Source organism: Coregonus lavaretus (genome assembly GCF_964263955.1).
Source record: "Coregonus lavaretus genome assembly, chromosome: 10".
NCBI classification, from domain to species: domain Eukaryota; kingdom Metazoa; phylum Chordata; class Actinopteri; order Salmoniformes; family Salmonidae; genus Coregonus; species Coregonus lavaretus.
The window spans coordinates 7,941,805-7,957,748 of NC_139997.1; the positions used below are offsets into that span (position 1 = coordinate 7,941,805).

Here is a 15,944-nt window from a genome sequence, read left to right on the forward strand (position 1 = left end):
AGTAAAATACTACTAGAGTAAAAGTCTAAAAGTATTTGGTTTTAAATATACTTAAGTATCAAAAGTAAATGTAATTGCTAAAACATACTTAAGTATCAAAAGTAAAAGTATAAATCATTTCAAATTCCTTATATTAAGAAAACCAGATGGCACTATTCTTGTTTTTTATTTATTTATAGATAGCCAGGGGCACACTCCATCACTCAGACATAATTCACAAACGAAGCATTTGTGTTTAGTGAGTCCGCCAGATCAGGGGCAGTAGGGATGACCAGAGATGTTCTCTTGATAAGTGCGTGAATTGGACCATTTTCTTGTCCTGCTAAGTACTTTTGGGTGTCAGGGAAAATGTATGAGTAAAAAGTACATTATTTTCTTTAGGAATGTAGTGACGTAAAAGTAAAAGTTGTCAAAAAGATAAATAGTAAAGTAAATTACTGATACCCCAAAAAACTACTTAAGTAGTACTTTAAAGTATTTTTACTTAAGTACTTTAAATCACTGGCAAAGTGAAAGTGGTATTTTATATTGTATGGAAGGCAAGATTAAAACATGTCAAACCTACACATATGTACTGTACTAAAGTTTAAATGGACAATAACATGAATAAGGCCTAGATTAATTCACCCATTTAATTCCCACTGTGTTCCTTTATTCAATTCGGTACATTTCAATTTAAACTTGCATTATAATGTTGCATAGGGGCTTCAGATTTCAACTTTTCTTACATTGGTCACAACTATCAGCCCTACTGTCTGTCTGTCTGTCGGTCGGTCTTTGTTGTTAGTTCGCTAGCCTTGGTACTTTTCCACTTGCACAGAAGACGCCCCCACGTAGCTATCTTCACCCCAGGCTAGCTAGCTACGTATCGCTTGTTTTCCCCTACGTAGCTCCAGGCTCATTTAGCTTGAGTTCAGCACCGATCGGGCTTTATTCCTCAGCCGACCATTGCAGTGAGCAGTCAGAAGCCCGTCGTGTCTCTACCCGAGGCCGGATGGTAAAATCCAACCTCCAGCGGATCTTAAACAGTCATTGCTTTGCTCGCGAGAAAGAAGGAAAACCACAGTGCTATACTACCATGGCGGATTTAAGTAATAGTATTTGTGACATGATTGGCAAGTAAGTGGAGACTGAGAAAACAGCAAAGTCAAGTGGGGGATGGTAGCTAACCATTTTTTTCAGTGACGAGGAAGTAGCTGCGAATATAAACTGGGATTTAATTTACTATGTCATAAAATACCCACATAGTCCACAACTGGTTATCTAAGTAATCAATGAAAAATATCCAGAATTAATTTGGAAAGAATAATTAAATTGTTTCAGGTTAGTCATCTTCCTTAGTATTGTGCTAAACTAATTTAGCTACGTCACTTATCTAACAGAGGCTAACGGTTAGTTACGTTATCAATATATTTGAGGGAGACGCTATAACTTTATCATCACTTTACACACAGCAGAAATAAATGGTTAGGGTTTTCTATGTCTCAGTGATTGCCAATGACACCTCGTTTGTAGCTAGATAAGATTAGTTAACGTTAGATTGTTGACGTTGGTATAGTACCTAGCTATCTTTCCACCTGAACACATATAGTAGCTATAGCATTAGCATTGTCAGGTAGCTAGTTGGCTGGTGAACGAGTTAAAAGGCCCAAAGTGAAACCCAATAGAATGGCTCGTCGTTTCACGGTTGAACTTCAAAAACAGAAGAAAAGCATTTGTTCCCTTTCCATTGTAATGAGGGAATCTGCATCCATGATTGTTATGTTTGTCTCTAAGGGATGTAGCTCAGTTGGTAGAGCATGGCGTGTGCAACGCCAGGGTTGTGGGTTCGATTCCCACGGGGGGCCAGTATGAAAAAATAAATATGTATGCACTCACTAAGTCGCTCTGGATAAGAGCGTCTGCTAAATGACTAAAATGTAAATGTAAAAAATGTAACCACATCACAATTGATTATTTAATAATAAGGCCTCAGTGATGCAACAATAGTCGTTTCTCTATCTTGACGTCACAAACGCTTTTACGTTTCCATTGTAACATTACACCATTATACTATTCTTCCCTCAAAATGATACACCCATCATTGTTGTAATTTGGCATCATAATGTCCCAGTATTGTTGAGTTAGGGAGAAGATCTGACCCACTTGCTTACATTTAGACTAGGGTCTGACAGGCTTCCGGTTTAGATTAAGACACCAAGGAGCACCCGAGAGATACTTTTGTATATATAGTGTATGTGGACACCCCTTCAAAATAGTGGATTCGGCTATTTCAGCCACACCTGTTGATGACAGGTGTATAAAATCGAGCACACAGCCATGCAATCTCCATAGACAAACATTGGCACTAGAATGGCCTTACTGAAGATATCAGTGACTTTCAGTTTGTCACATTTCTGCCCTGCTAGAGCTGTCCCGGTCAACTGTAAGTGCTGTTATGGTGAAGTGGAAACTTCTAGGCGCGACAACGGCTCAGCCGCAAAGTGGTAGGCCACACAAGCTCACAGAACGGGACCACGGAAGCACGTATCATGTAAATTCTGTCCTCGTTTGCAACACTCACTATCGAGGTCCAAACTGCCTCTGGGAGCAACGTCAGCACAATAACTGTTAGTCGGGAGCTTCATGTAATGGGTTTCCATGGCCGAGCAGCCGCACACAAGCCTAAGATCACCATGCGCAATGCTAAGCGTCAGCTGAAGGGGTGGAAACGCGTTCTCTGGAGTGATGAATCACGCTTCACCATCTGGCAGTCCGACGAACGAATCTGGGTTTGGCGGATGCCAGGAGAACGCTACCTGCCCCAATGCATAGTGCTAACTGTAAAGTTTGGTGGAGGAGGAAAAATGATCTGGGGCTGTTTTTCATGGTTTGGGCTATGCCCCTTAGTTCCAGTGAAGGATAATCTTAACACTGCAGCATATAATGACATTCTAGACGATTCTGTGCTTCTAACTTTGTGGCAACCGTTTGGGGAAGGCCCTTTCCTGTTTCAGCATGACAATGCCCCCATGCAGAAAGCAAGGTCTGTTCAGAAATGGTTTGTCAAGAACGGTGTGGAAGAACTTGACTGGCCTGCACAGAGCCCTGACCTCGACCCCATCGAACACCTTTGGGATGAATTGAAACGCTGACTGCGAGCCAGGCCTAATCGCCCAACATCAGTGCCAGACCTCACTAATGCTCTTGTGGCTGAATGGAAGCAAGTCCCCACAGCAATGTTCCAACATCTAGTGGAAAGCCTTCCCAGAAGAGTGGAGGCTGTTATAGCAGCAAAGGGGGGACCAACTCCATATTAATGCCCATGATTTTGGAATGAGATGTTCAATGAGCAGGTGTCCACATTTTGCCATGTAGTGTATGCCTCAGAAAACCTACCTCAATCCAGGGATGAGAAATTTACATTTACATTTTAGTCATTTAGCAGACGCTCTTATCCAGAGCAACTTACAGGAGCAAATAGGGTTAAGTGCCTTGCTCAAGGGCACATCGACAGATTTTTCACCTAGTCGGTTTGGGGATTAGAACCAGCGACCTTTCGGCTACTGGCACAACGCCCTTAACCACTAAGCTACCTGCCGCGTTGTACTGCGAATTGTCCCATTATCCCAACTGTTACACTGAGAAGATTGAATGCTTTTGTCCTCGTGCTAGATAGTAGTAACCACAGCAGACATTATGGAATGGCATGTCGCATTGAACAACAGAGCTGATTGGCTTACGCTGCCATTACCAAAATGGCTGCTGTGACAGTTTTCCATTCAATCTTCTCAGTGTAACAGTTTGGTTAATGGGAAAATTCGGATTACAACGCATTTCTCATCTCTGGATTGAGGTACTTTTTCCGAGCCATATCTTGTGCCGGCTCCGTGGTGTTTTCCAAACAGGAGACTTGCCTGACTAGTGCAGCTGTAAGCAAGCGGGCCGGATCTGCTGGCTACCAACCCCTATGAATAAATTAAACAGTTAAATATCTACATGGGATGAATTCATTATTCCATGTGGTAGTCTACTTATATTTTTGACTTCTAGCGATCATTATCAGGTTTTAGGGTCATACAGTTTTGATCATAGGTCATCAGGCAGATACGCAGTTTACATTGCACGTTTTTCCTCATTGTGGTGCCTTCCTGTCGTGATTCAATGCAGCCTCCTCAGATGTTCCCTGAAGGGGATTATGCAACCCGCTGTGGCGTTGACCAATTAATTAACGTTTACTGACATATGATGAAGGATATGTTTGTTGATCTTGTTTTGCCATGGATTAATACGTTCCGCTTAAACAGGAGATCTGGGCCTTCTGTGGCATGATATGATGTGCTTAATAATGCCACAAATCTAATCACAATTATGAAGGAAGAGCTGATGCTATATCGCATACAAAAAATATAGTACCGCTTTTGATAGGAGGTTTAGAATCACACAAAAGCTGTATTTTGCTTCCACTTTACTGGTCCATCTCACTGCTGTGAGCCTGTAAGCTTTTTAGCGCACATCATTGCTTTTAGACACCCACTCCAGCGTCCCTGGCTGCCCCTTAGCCTGTCCTACTAATTCACTCCTGTCCTGTTAGCTAATCAGCCAGTAGCCAGCCTGTTACATTTGTGTTGCCAAGTTTATTTATTTAGTGTAAGATTCATGTAACAGTATCTGAGATTTGGAAGTCCTATTGTTGCATTGAAACGGTTTTAAACCACATCACTATTCCAACCATAGATAGGCAAAGGTTTTATTTACACAAATACACATGGCAGAATGGAGCACTTTGGCAGTTTATAACAAGGTAAGAGGAAACATGCCGTCCCCCACGAATGATGCAGCACCCGCCCCCTTGGGCCAATTGCGTGTGACTAACACATTTTAGTTATCGTGTGACCACATATTATCCATTATATTGACCAGATACTCAAGTGGCCACTCAAACAATAAATGTCTTCAAAAATGGAAGGCAGTTAGCCTGGGTACCTTTTTTAGCTAATCCAAAGAAATAACGCCACCTGCTGGAGAAGACAGGTTTTGGGCTCAGTTATCCCTCTCGCTTCTCTTCCTCCTCTCTGGTGCAACTCACAAATGTCAGTTAATTACTATAGCGCCCACCTTGGGCCAATCAGTGTAATTTTGTAAATGCCGGATCTCTATGGCAAGACTCGTCATTCACCCAAATTTCGTCAAAATCGAGCCAGTGCTGTCTGAGATATCACGTGTGACTAGCGGATGGACGGAGACTGATCCACAGTCCCATCACCCATTTTCATCGTGGGGGACAATAAAGAAAACCCAACGGCAGTGCATCTTACATAGGATGTGTAGTAATAATGAGAACGTGATCAAAACCAGCCCCACCCCCTATGCTGTGTTGTTGCCTAGGAACAGACGTCAATGTGTTTCTGTTGGGTGTCTAGGCTCTGCTTCCTTTGAGTATAGAAATACATTTTGAGATGCAATGGAGAACCGGTGGCAATGAAATGCAAATGTTAGCGTGAATGAACCTCTGTTTCTCCCTCTTCCTTTCTAGCCTGTTCCTGCATTGAAGTGGTACCTGTGGTCCTAACCTCTCTCTCTTCTCTCTCTCTCTCTGTGTGTGTGGCCAGCCTGTCCCTGCATTGTAGTAGTTCCTGTGGTCCGGGGCCTCTGTGGTGTTCCTGATGCTCCTCTCCCACCCCTGAAGATCCCAGGTGGGCGAGGTAATGGTCAACGGGATCACGCTTCTTCAGCTCGGCCGCTCCACTCCGTGAGTACATCAACCCTCACATACACTACCTGCTTGTTAAATGCAATGCTTACATAGTGCACCACAGCATCAAGCACACTCGTCACATACTACAAAGAGATATTATTGAAGATAATGAAGATATATTTTCAGTTGCAAAACCAATTTCCCCTTGTGGATAATAACGTTTTCTACTCCCAAATATGATCGTATACACATCTATAAAGGAACGATCTTATTACAACTTATATTTTAGTAATTTAGCAGACGCTCTTATCCAGAGCAACTTACAGGAGCAATTAGGGTTACATGCCTTTCTCAAGGGCACATCGACAGATTTCCCCCCACCTAGTCGGCTCAGGGATTCGAACCAGCGCCCTTTCGGTTACTGGCCCAACGCTCTTACCTGCTAGGCTACCTGCCGCCCTACGTTTGTAGTCTCATACATCGTACTCTGAATGACGTACACAGGGCTATAGCTAGTATGTGTTTGTCATACTATGTTCTGATGGAAGTGAATAGGCTACTTGGTCACTGGAGACTTGATATTGTGAAATCTATTCGTGGGGTGGGGGGGGGGGGGACTAAACAGCTGCTAATTTCACTTCTCTGTGTTTTGTTAACACTTCTATTCTCCAGGTTTCATTGTTACATATCCTGTAATCTGGTGCTTAGCTTTCATTATGGGGTCAACTAACACAGGAGTTGACACTACTGCTGTAAAAATAACTGTTATTTTGAATGCAGTATTTGCAGAATACTTCAGTTATACTGCCGTGTACTGCAGTTATACTCTACTCTGACTGCAGTCTTTTTTGGAAGGGTTTATAGTGCACTACTTTTGACCAGAGCCCTATATAAGGAATAGGGTGCCATTTTGGAACACATACAAGAACACCAATACAAAACAAAGCAGGCAACAACTACACGCAGGTCATTGTTGTTCACTCGGCGTTCAAAACAAACTTGACATTTCAGGAAGGAATGAGAGAGGAACTCTTGTTTTCATGGTGATGCCACATCCTATTATGGTTCTGTTAGCTATCTGTGTACAGTAATAGAAGCGGCTGTACAACACAACACAAAGACATGCAGGCTCACTCTCTCTCCGCTATGGAGTCCTACTATACTACCATGTCCTATGGCAGTGTGCAGGCTGACCGACAGAGTACAAACGACAGTTGCATGCTGGTACTGTACTGCATAGGACAGGTCCCGTCACCCTCTACTGACTATGATTCATTAGTAATTATTTGTTTGACCGCAAACTCTACCAAGCCCTTCTTGGAAGGCTATTCCATGAGCTGGGGGCATAAAAACTAAAATAATTTCCCCCCAGGTCAATGGAGACCCGCGGGACCTTCAGAACCAGCCAGTCCAGAGAGCAGTTCTGAAAATTGCTGGATCTCCAGTTAATACTGGAGTAATTTTCAGAACCACTCTCTGGACTGGCTGGTTCCTTCAGGCCACCTTGAAATTAGACTTGCTGGTCTCCATTGGACAGTTTAGATTGAGTTTAAGGGAGGTGATGTGTTTGTTTTGATTAATCTTGTGTTTATTTATTTATTATATATTGTATGTTGATGTTCACAGGGCTCCCTTGCAAATGAAACCCTGGTTTCAATGGTGACCCACCCAGTAAAAAAAAACTTTGCATATAGTGAGGTACTGCCTGAACTTGTCCGATAACAACACAGATATTGCCTTTCTATTGAAACAGTGTGCTCTAGTGAACACAACCATTAAGTTGTCCAAGGAGTTGTTTTTAATCATTAACGTTCCCTCTTTCCTTCCATATTGTTTTTCCAGGACTTGACGGTGACAGAGGAGCCGGCGGGGAACGGTCGCCCCGGGATACTCCACTTCCAGAGCCGCCTCACCGTTTCCAAGGTGATCCACTGGGATGCGGTGCTGAGCAGGAATGCTCTCTATGTGGAGATACCCATAGACCCCCTCCCTGAGGGCAGCAAAGAAAGGTGAGGACAGAGAGCGTGGTGGGGAGGGGGAGGCGCTCTGTATGTGGAGATGCCTATCAGGGTTTCTTTTAGGAAAATGTGACCCTGGAAATTTGATCGGCAACATTTTAATTTACTGGACATTTGAGAAATTTACCGGGCCCATATGCATTGGCGTCCACCCACGGTGCTCAGAATGACAGAAATCACATTTAGATTATGGCAATTAATATTAACAGAACATGAAAGAACAGAGCATGCAAGTCGAGGATGCAACGATATGTGGTCCTTCTTACCAAATTCTGATGTGCACTTTGCAGAATAACATGCTGACCACACCGCTCGCGCACGTTGATTTTGTTTTGTTGATTTTGATTTCATGTTGAGCACACACCAGACTCGATCAGGACACGCAGGTTGAAATATCAAAACGAACTCTGAACCAACTGTATTAATTTGGGGACAGTTTAATTCCACTAAATTCTGCAAATGAACCTATAGACGGATAAGTATGACCAGTCAAATGTATTTCCATGGACTGGTATTTCCATCAATGAAGAGGCTAAAAAACATTATTTCACAATGGGATTTCTTCTTCTTCTCCTGGACAATTGGCTGGTGTCAATTTTATTTATCCGGCTATTACCGGCTAACGGAAACATTGATACCTTTGGACTCGCTCCCCGAGGAGAGGACTGTGTGTGTGACTGAGGGAGAGGTCAGGGTGGGGTGGTGCAAATCTTACAAATGGTGTTTAATCTCATGTCATCCAAGTAAACCTCTCTCGACAGTTTTGCGGCTCTTTTGGGGTATGCGGAAGAACATCTTAAAGTTGCCCGCGTGTTCGTCTGCTTTTACAAGAACAGAGATGATCGTGGTACGTATAACAGCCCTATTTTAAAAACATATTCATACACCAAACCCACACTTTCAATAGAGAAGCACATCCCAACTGCCGATTTTTGTCCAATCACTGTTTGGGGGATCGTTTGCTCACTAGGAACTAAAAGGAATAAGTCAAGGAAGTCCAACAACTATATTGACAAAGGTCATATTGTTTTGATGTTATTTATAATACGTGTTTCTCTCCACAGCTAAACTTGTGCGCACATTCAGCTTTCTGGGCTTTGAGATAGTGAAACCGGGCCATGCCGTTGTCCCACCTCGACCTGACGTTTTCTTCATGGCCTACAACTTCGACAGGGACTCTTCCTCCGACGAGGATTAGCTCTGACCCCTGTGGGGCGTTCCAGGAAGCAACATCATCAATTTAGCCAGCTAATTTTAGAAAAGCTTAACTTCAATATGGGTTTGTTGGTTGTCAAGTCAGTCATACAAAGTCTATATTTCTAGGAAAGATTAAATGAATTCAGAACGTTTAGTTATGACAGTTAGTTGTCTAAGTAACACATTGAGCCTGCTTTCTGGAAGAGCCCTCTGAGCCCTGCCTAGCCTGTATCCCAAATAATGAAAACTGTGCTGTTTTCACTGTTGTCTCACTAACAGTTTCAATGAAGAGATGGTTCAGCCAGACTCAAGTCTGAAAGCCAGACTGTGATGACCACAATTGTAAAGGGAAGCAGTTGTGAAAGGGAGCAATTTCAGTTTGGATCCAGGCTAACCCCTGCCCCCTACCCAACCTCCTACCCTCCTGTACCCCAGCCAATCCACCACCCGACCCAAGTGCTTACAGCCTTCCATGCTTTTGTGTCAAAGGAAGCGGATGATTAGTTTAGATATGTATCCCCCAGTTTCACAGCTTGGCTGATATTTATCTCTATCTTTTATCCCTTTGTTAAATTCTTCATTTAGGTTTCATTGGTATTTTGTTCCAACATGTCAGAGGGAACCATGTTTTTAAGGACTTTGAGCATATTGCAATTCTCATAACTATCATCAATCAATTGTCTATTGTTGCTATTTTTTGTTCCTAGAAATATGGATTTGTCGTTATTTCTGAATGTACAAAAACAGGTCATCAGGTTTACGCTTGGGTACTCCCAACTTTTAATTTGATTGGCTAAGATATACCTTATATAGCCATTGAAATAAAAGCATAAGCTTTCATTTAATTGGCTATATTCAATATAGCTTTTATTTCTTTGGCTAAGTTTTTTTTTTTTTTTTTACAATGTCAACCCCACCTTTAATCTGACAATTGTTTTGATAGAATAAGTTTGATATAAAAGCACTCAATCCTCTGAAAATGTTGTAACAATGTGTGTAAAGATTTATTTTAAGCAAAAACCGCCCCAATATTGGTACTTCATGGCTGGATAGCTCTTTAGACTAGCAGTGTGTGTTGGAGAGCACAGGTGAATGCTGTTTTGTGTGACTGGTTTGGCTGCATTTGCGATAAATATCAAGTAATATGATGGGTGAGTTGGTACAAAGCTAAAAAAGAGGAAGAAGAAAAATCCAAAGAGCTTTTGCTTTTCTGTCTCGTGTATACCTGACCATTATTGTAGCATTGTTTTTGGATACATTTGTTGTGATGTCTGATGGGATATTTGGACTTGCATTCCTTTTAACTTTTTGTTTTGTTTTTCAAAATGGTTTATAAGCTTGGTGTTCACCTTGCATAGTGGTACCTATTGTGCTTCTGTGACAATAAAAGTAAGAAATGCCAATCTCATCATGACACCGTATGTGGCCTGTTTGCATGGGGCACGGTTGAAGACGGCTGTGGCAGCCAGTCTGTAGCTGTGTCTCAGGGCAAGGATGCACTGGTTCTTGTTTTAGACATTTACCACGAGGGTACACTAGTTACTGACGCGTCAGTATTTCTGCAAAGCCATGATACAGTAGGAACAGATTGCGGAGTTGTGACAGAATAAACAGTGTTCAGCTCAGATACGTTACGTGTGAACATTGCGAGAACTAGCAATGCTAGTTTCCCTGATCTTCAATTGATTGAATTCATGGGTGCGTTCTGGATTCTATGGCTGCCTGCACACCTCTTTTCTACCCTTTGCACTCGTACACTCCCCTTCGTGGATTTAAAAGCAATGGACTGGTGTGAGGAACATGGTGTAAACCAGGGGTGTCAAACTCATTTTAGCTCAGGGGCCACATGGAGGAAAATCTATTCCCAAGTGGGCCGGACCGGAAAAATCATGGTATATATAACTTAAAAACAACAACTTCAGATTGTTTTCTTTGTTTTAATACGATCAACATAAAGCTGGAGCCTGAGGACAGTGTGTCCAAAATAGTACAAGCACAACATCACTATTAATCATAAAACACGTCAAGTTTATTTGAAAATTCTAAAGAAAAAGAACACACAAACACACAATGCCTCAGTGATTAACAGAACTGTTTCACAGATCACAGAACTATATCAGGGTGTCATTTCTCGGGCAGAAATGTAGATAAAAATAATGAAATCCTGTTCCCCAAACAAGTGCAAGAACCACAGAGTCAAGAATAGGTTAAATATACAAATAAAATAAATTAAAAACAATAGCACATCAACATAAAAACATATAAACATAAAGCTGGAGCCTGAGGACAGTGTCCAAAAGCACAACATCACTATTAATCATAAAACACCTCAAGTTATTTGAAAGTTCTGAGGACAAAGAACACACAAACACACAATGCCTCAGTGATTCACAGAAGTATATCACAGATCACAGAACTATATCAGGGTGTCATTTCTCAGGCAGAAATGTAGATAAAAAATAATGAAATCCTGTTCCCCAAACAAGTGCAAGAACCACAGAGTCAAGAATAGGTTAAATATACAAATAAAATAAAACAATTAAAAACAATAGCACATCAACATAAAAACATATAAACATAAATCTGAAAGCGTTGCTCAAACTCCCGTAACAGTCCCGTTATTTTATCTTTGAACCGCTTCATGTCTGCCACGTTGGGTTGCGCACACATTTTTCAGACAGGGGAAGTGAGCTGCATCACCACCGGCAAGTTGCGTCTCCCACAATGACAGCTTCAACTTGAAAGAACGTATGCTGTCATAATACTGCGTGACAACTTTGTTGCGCCCTTGCAGCTGTTTGTTCAAGTTATTCAGGTGCTCTGTAACATCCACCATAAATGCAAGGTCCTGCATCCATTCTGCGGAATGAAATTCTAACACTGGTTTGCCCTTTTCTTCCATGAACTGTTCAATTTCTTCTCGTAAATCAAAGAAACGCCTCAGCACAGCACCTCAGCTTAACCATCTTACCTCAGTGTGGTATGGCAGGCCATAGATGTGGTCTTTCTCTCTGAGAAGGCTGTCAAACTGACGGTGATTCAGGCTTCTGGATCGGATGAAATTAACAGTTTGGATGACCACCTTCATGACGTTATCCATCTTTAATGACTTGCAACACAAAGCCTCCTGGTGCAAAATACAGTGAAAAGTCAAAAAATCACGTCCTCCATTTGCAGATTGCACTTTCTCTCTGAACTCTGTCACAACGCCTGCTTTTTTCCCGATCATTGAGGGCGCACCATCTGTAGCCAGGCTGACAGCGCGGGACCAGTCCACTCCGACCCTGTCCAGCGCGCCGACGAGTGCGGTAAAAATATCAGCTGCTGTCGTTGTATCTGTCATCGGCACCAACTCCACGAACTCCTCGGTGACGGTCAATGTGTCATCAACTCCGCGGATGAAAATGGCCAGTTGTGCAACATCTGTAATGTCCGTGCTTTCATCAATTGCAACCGAAAACGCAATAAATGACTTTACTTTTTGCTTCAACTGGCTGTCCAAATCCACTGAAAGATCGGAAATCCTGTCTGCAACTGTGTTTCTTGTCAGGCTGATATTTGCAAAAGCCTGCCGCTTTTCAGGGCACACAATCTCCGCTGCCTTCATCATGCATGTTTTTACAAATTCACCCTCACTAAATGGTTTTGAAGCCACTGCGATTTCATTAGCAATGAGGTAGCTAGCTTTCACTGCAGCGTCACTGATGTCTCGGCTGTGAGTAAACACAGACTGCTGTTTCTTCAGACCCGCCAACAGTTCATTCACCTTCTCTCATCTCCGCTGTCCTTGAAAGTTGTCATATTTGTCGGCATGAAGACTCACATAGTGGCGACGAAGGTTATATTCTTTCAGCACTGCAACATGCTCTGAACACACTAAACATACAGCCTTCCCATTCAATTCCGTGAATAAATAGGATGACAATTTTTCTTGGAACACTCTGCGTCCACTTTTCTCTTTTTTGACAGAGACATATTGGGGCAATGAGGGTGCCAAAGCACATAATGTTAAAAGTAGAAGCCGTAATAAATAGCGCGGGCAAAACAAAGTAGCTCATTGGCTGCACGTGCTTGACCTACTTGCTCTGCCCCGGTATAAACAGTTTGCTTGCTTAACACAATTGCTATTGCGCCATCCAGTGGACGCAATTGGAACAGCAGTTTATTTTATTGAAAAATTGCAGCGCATTTTTAAACTTTACAATTTTTTATTTTTGTTTTGTTTTTTTTGTTTAGTTTTTTTCAAAATCATCTCGCGGGCCGGATTAAACCCGTTTGCGGGCCTGATCCGGCCCGCGGGCCGGACGTTTGACACCCCTGGTGTAAACACCCTCCGGCCATGCTTGCACCAATCCAATGCATTTAAATGCATGGGGTGGGAGTTGTGCACACTTCTGGAGAAGAGTAGAGAATAGGACTGCAGTCCTAGTAATGTTTGCAGAGTAAGCGAAATAGGTCAGTTATAAAACGCTGCTCACCATCAGGGAACGCTCCATCCTTCATGACGCCAACCACCAGGATATTCCCTGTTCTGTTATAACCTATACCATTTTGTATGTATGGCATTGGTTTCACATGCAGAATCCAGGGGTGAACTAAATCCTCTCTACACTAAAGACAACCTGGCTGCAATTTATGCTTGATCCGAAATGTGGTCGGATGCGCCGTATGGATGGTGTGACGCAATTGCGGAGCCTCCAGAGGCCAAATTGAGGTCCGTACCGCATCGCCGGGCGCCTCTCAAATGTTTTAACAATGCAGAGGGCTCTATATAGCTTCGCATTTACATGATTGTTTGACTGTAGGTGAGGGCGGGAGGTCCTGTATAAACAAAAACTCACTTCCTTGACGACTTCCTTCACAACAGCTCGGCGAAGCCCAAAAAGTATGAATGCCCTGACTTCTGCAGAGGCAATATCACATGGCCAATGCAGACAGCAGATTGACAATGCAGTGCCTTTAAGTCAGTCAGACAGTGGCCTTCTAATCTCTATGGGGTTCTCTCTACCTGGTTTTATAACAGAAAAGTTGCAGTGGCATAGCACACATCTCACATTCCAGAATGCAAGATCAGCGCAGCAATATTTACAGGCCATAGCACAGCACCCGGCTCTACTAATCAGCTCAGTAGGTACAGCACCCGGCTCTACTAATCAGCTCAGTAGGTACAGCACCCGGCTCTTCTTATCAGCTCAGTAGGTAGTAGGTACAGGACCCGGCTCTACTAATCAGCTCAGTAGGTAGTAGGTACAGGACCCGGCTCTACTAATCAGCTCAGTAGGTAGTAGGTACAGGACCCGGCTCTACTAATCAGCTCAGTAGGTACAGGACCCGGCTCTACTCATCAGCTCAGTAGGTAGTAGGTACAGGACCCGGCTCTACTCATCAGCTCAGTAGGTAGTAGGTACAGGACCCGGCTCTACTCATCAGCTCAGTAGGTAGTAGGTACAAGACCCGGCTCTACTCATCAGCTCAGTAGGTAGTAGGTACAGGACCCGGCTCTACTCATCAGCTCAGTAGGTAGTAGGTACAGGACCCGGCTCTACTCATCAGCTCAGTAGGTAGTAGGTACAGGACCCGGCTCTACTAATCAGCTCAGTAGGTAGTAGGTACAAGACCCGGCTCTACTAATCAGCTCAGTAGGTAGTAGGTACAGGACCCGGCTCTACTAATCAGCTCAGTAGGTAGTAGGTACAGGACCCGGCTCTACTAATCAGCTCAGTAGGTAGTAGGTACAGGACCCGGCTCTACTAATCAGCTCAGTAGGTAGTAGGTACAGGACCCGGCTCTACTAATCAGCTCAGTAGGTAGTAGGTACAGGACCCGGCTCTACTAATCAGCTCAGTAGGTAGTAGGTACAGGACCCGGCTCTACTCATCAGCTCAGTAGGTAGTAGGTACAGGACCCGGCTCAACTCATCAGCTCAGTAGGTAGTAGGTACAGGACCCGGCTCTACTCATCAGCTCAGTAGGTAGTAGGTACAGGACCCGGCTCTACTAATCAGCTCAGTAGGTAGTAGGTACAGGACCCGGCTCTACTAATCAGCTCAGTAGGTAGTAGGTACAGGACCCGGCTCTACTAATCAGCTCAGTAGGTAGTAGGTACAGGACCCGGCTCAACTCATCAGCTCAGTAGGTAGTAGGTACAGGACCCGGCTCTACTCATCAGCTCAGTAGGTAGTAGGTACAGGACCCGGCTCTACTAATCAACTCAGTAGGTAGTAGGTACAGGACCCGGCTCTACTAATCAGCTCAGTAGGTAGTAGGTACAGGACCCGGCTCTACTCATCAGCTCAGTAGGTAGTAGGTACAAGACCCGGCTCTACTAATCAGCTCAGTAGGTAGTAGGTACAAGACCCGGCTCTACTAATCAGCTCAGAAGGTAGTAGGTACAGGACCCGGCTCTACTAATCAGCTCAGTAGGTAGTAGGTACAGGACCCAGCTCTAATCAGCTCAGTAGGTACAAGACCCGGTTCTACTTAGCAGCTCAGTAGGTAGTTGATTTGGGTGTAAAAGGAGGCCCCCTATACATAATCATTCTCTGACTCCTACATTACTTAAGTAATGTATAGAGAGACGAGCCTCTTCATACCGTACCTAAATAGACAGATCTCCTTCCACTGTCCTTTTGCTTGGGTCTTAGATCAAAACAGGAAGGCCCATACTGAGGCCCATATTGAGACTGAAACCAATGTTACAGGTGAGGCCAGCGGAAGCCTGGTCCCAGATCTGTTGATACCTGCTTGCCAACTCCTATGGTCGTTGTCTACAGCAGTGTTTACCAACTCCAGTCCTCCAGTACCCCCAACAGAACACATTGTTGTTGTAGCCCCAGACAAACTCACCTGATTCAACTCATTGAGGGCTTGATGATTAGTAGACCAGTTGAATCAGGTGTGCTTGTCCGGGGATACAACAACTCGTGCTGTTGGGGGTACTCGAGGACTGGAGTTGGGAAACACTGGTCTGCAGCACAAAACAGGACTGGGACCAGGCTAAGCAGAAGTCCACTATCCTCTAATGTGAAGGAAACTGAACAGGCAAGTTGTTTT

At 43.6% G+C, this 15,944-nt stretch overlaps 1 pseudogene across 1 annotated transcript; it reads left to right on the plus strand.

Moving 5' to 3' along the window:
- Window positions 1-851: 851 nt before the first annotated feature.
- On the plus strand, window positions 852-10,300 carry LOC311135916 (ornithine decarboxylase antizyme 2-like; annotated as a pseudogene). The gene is made up of 5 exons (XR_014615416.1): window positions 852-1,119; window positions 5,592-5,731; window positions 7,520-7,686; window positions 8,457-8,542; window positions 8,760-10,300. The product of XR_014615416.1 is annotated as an ornithine decarboxylase antizyme 2-like (transcript).
- The last annotated feature ends 5,644 nt before the right edge of the window (window positions 10,301-15,944 follow it).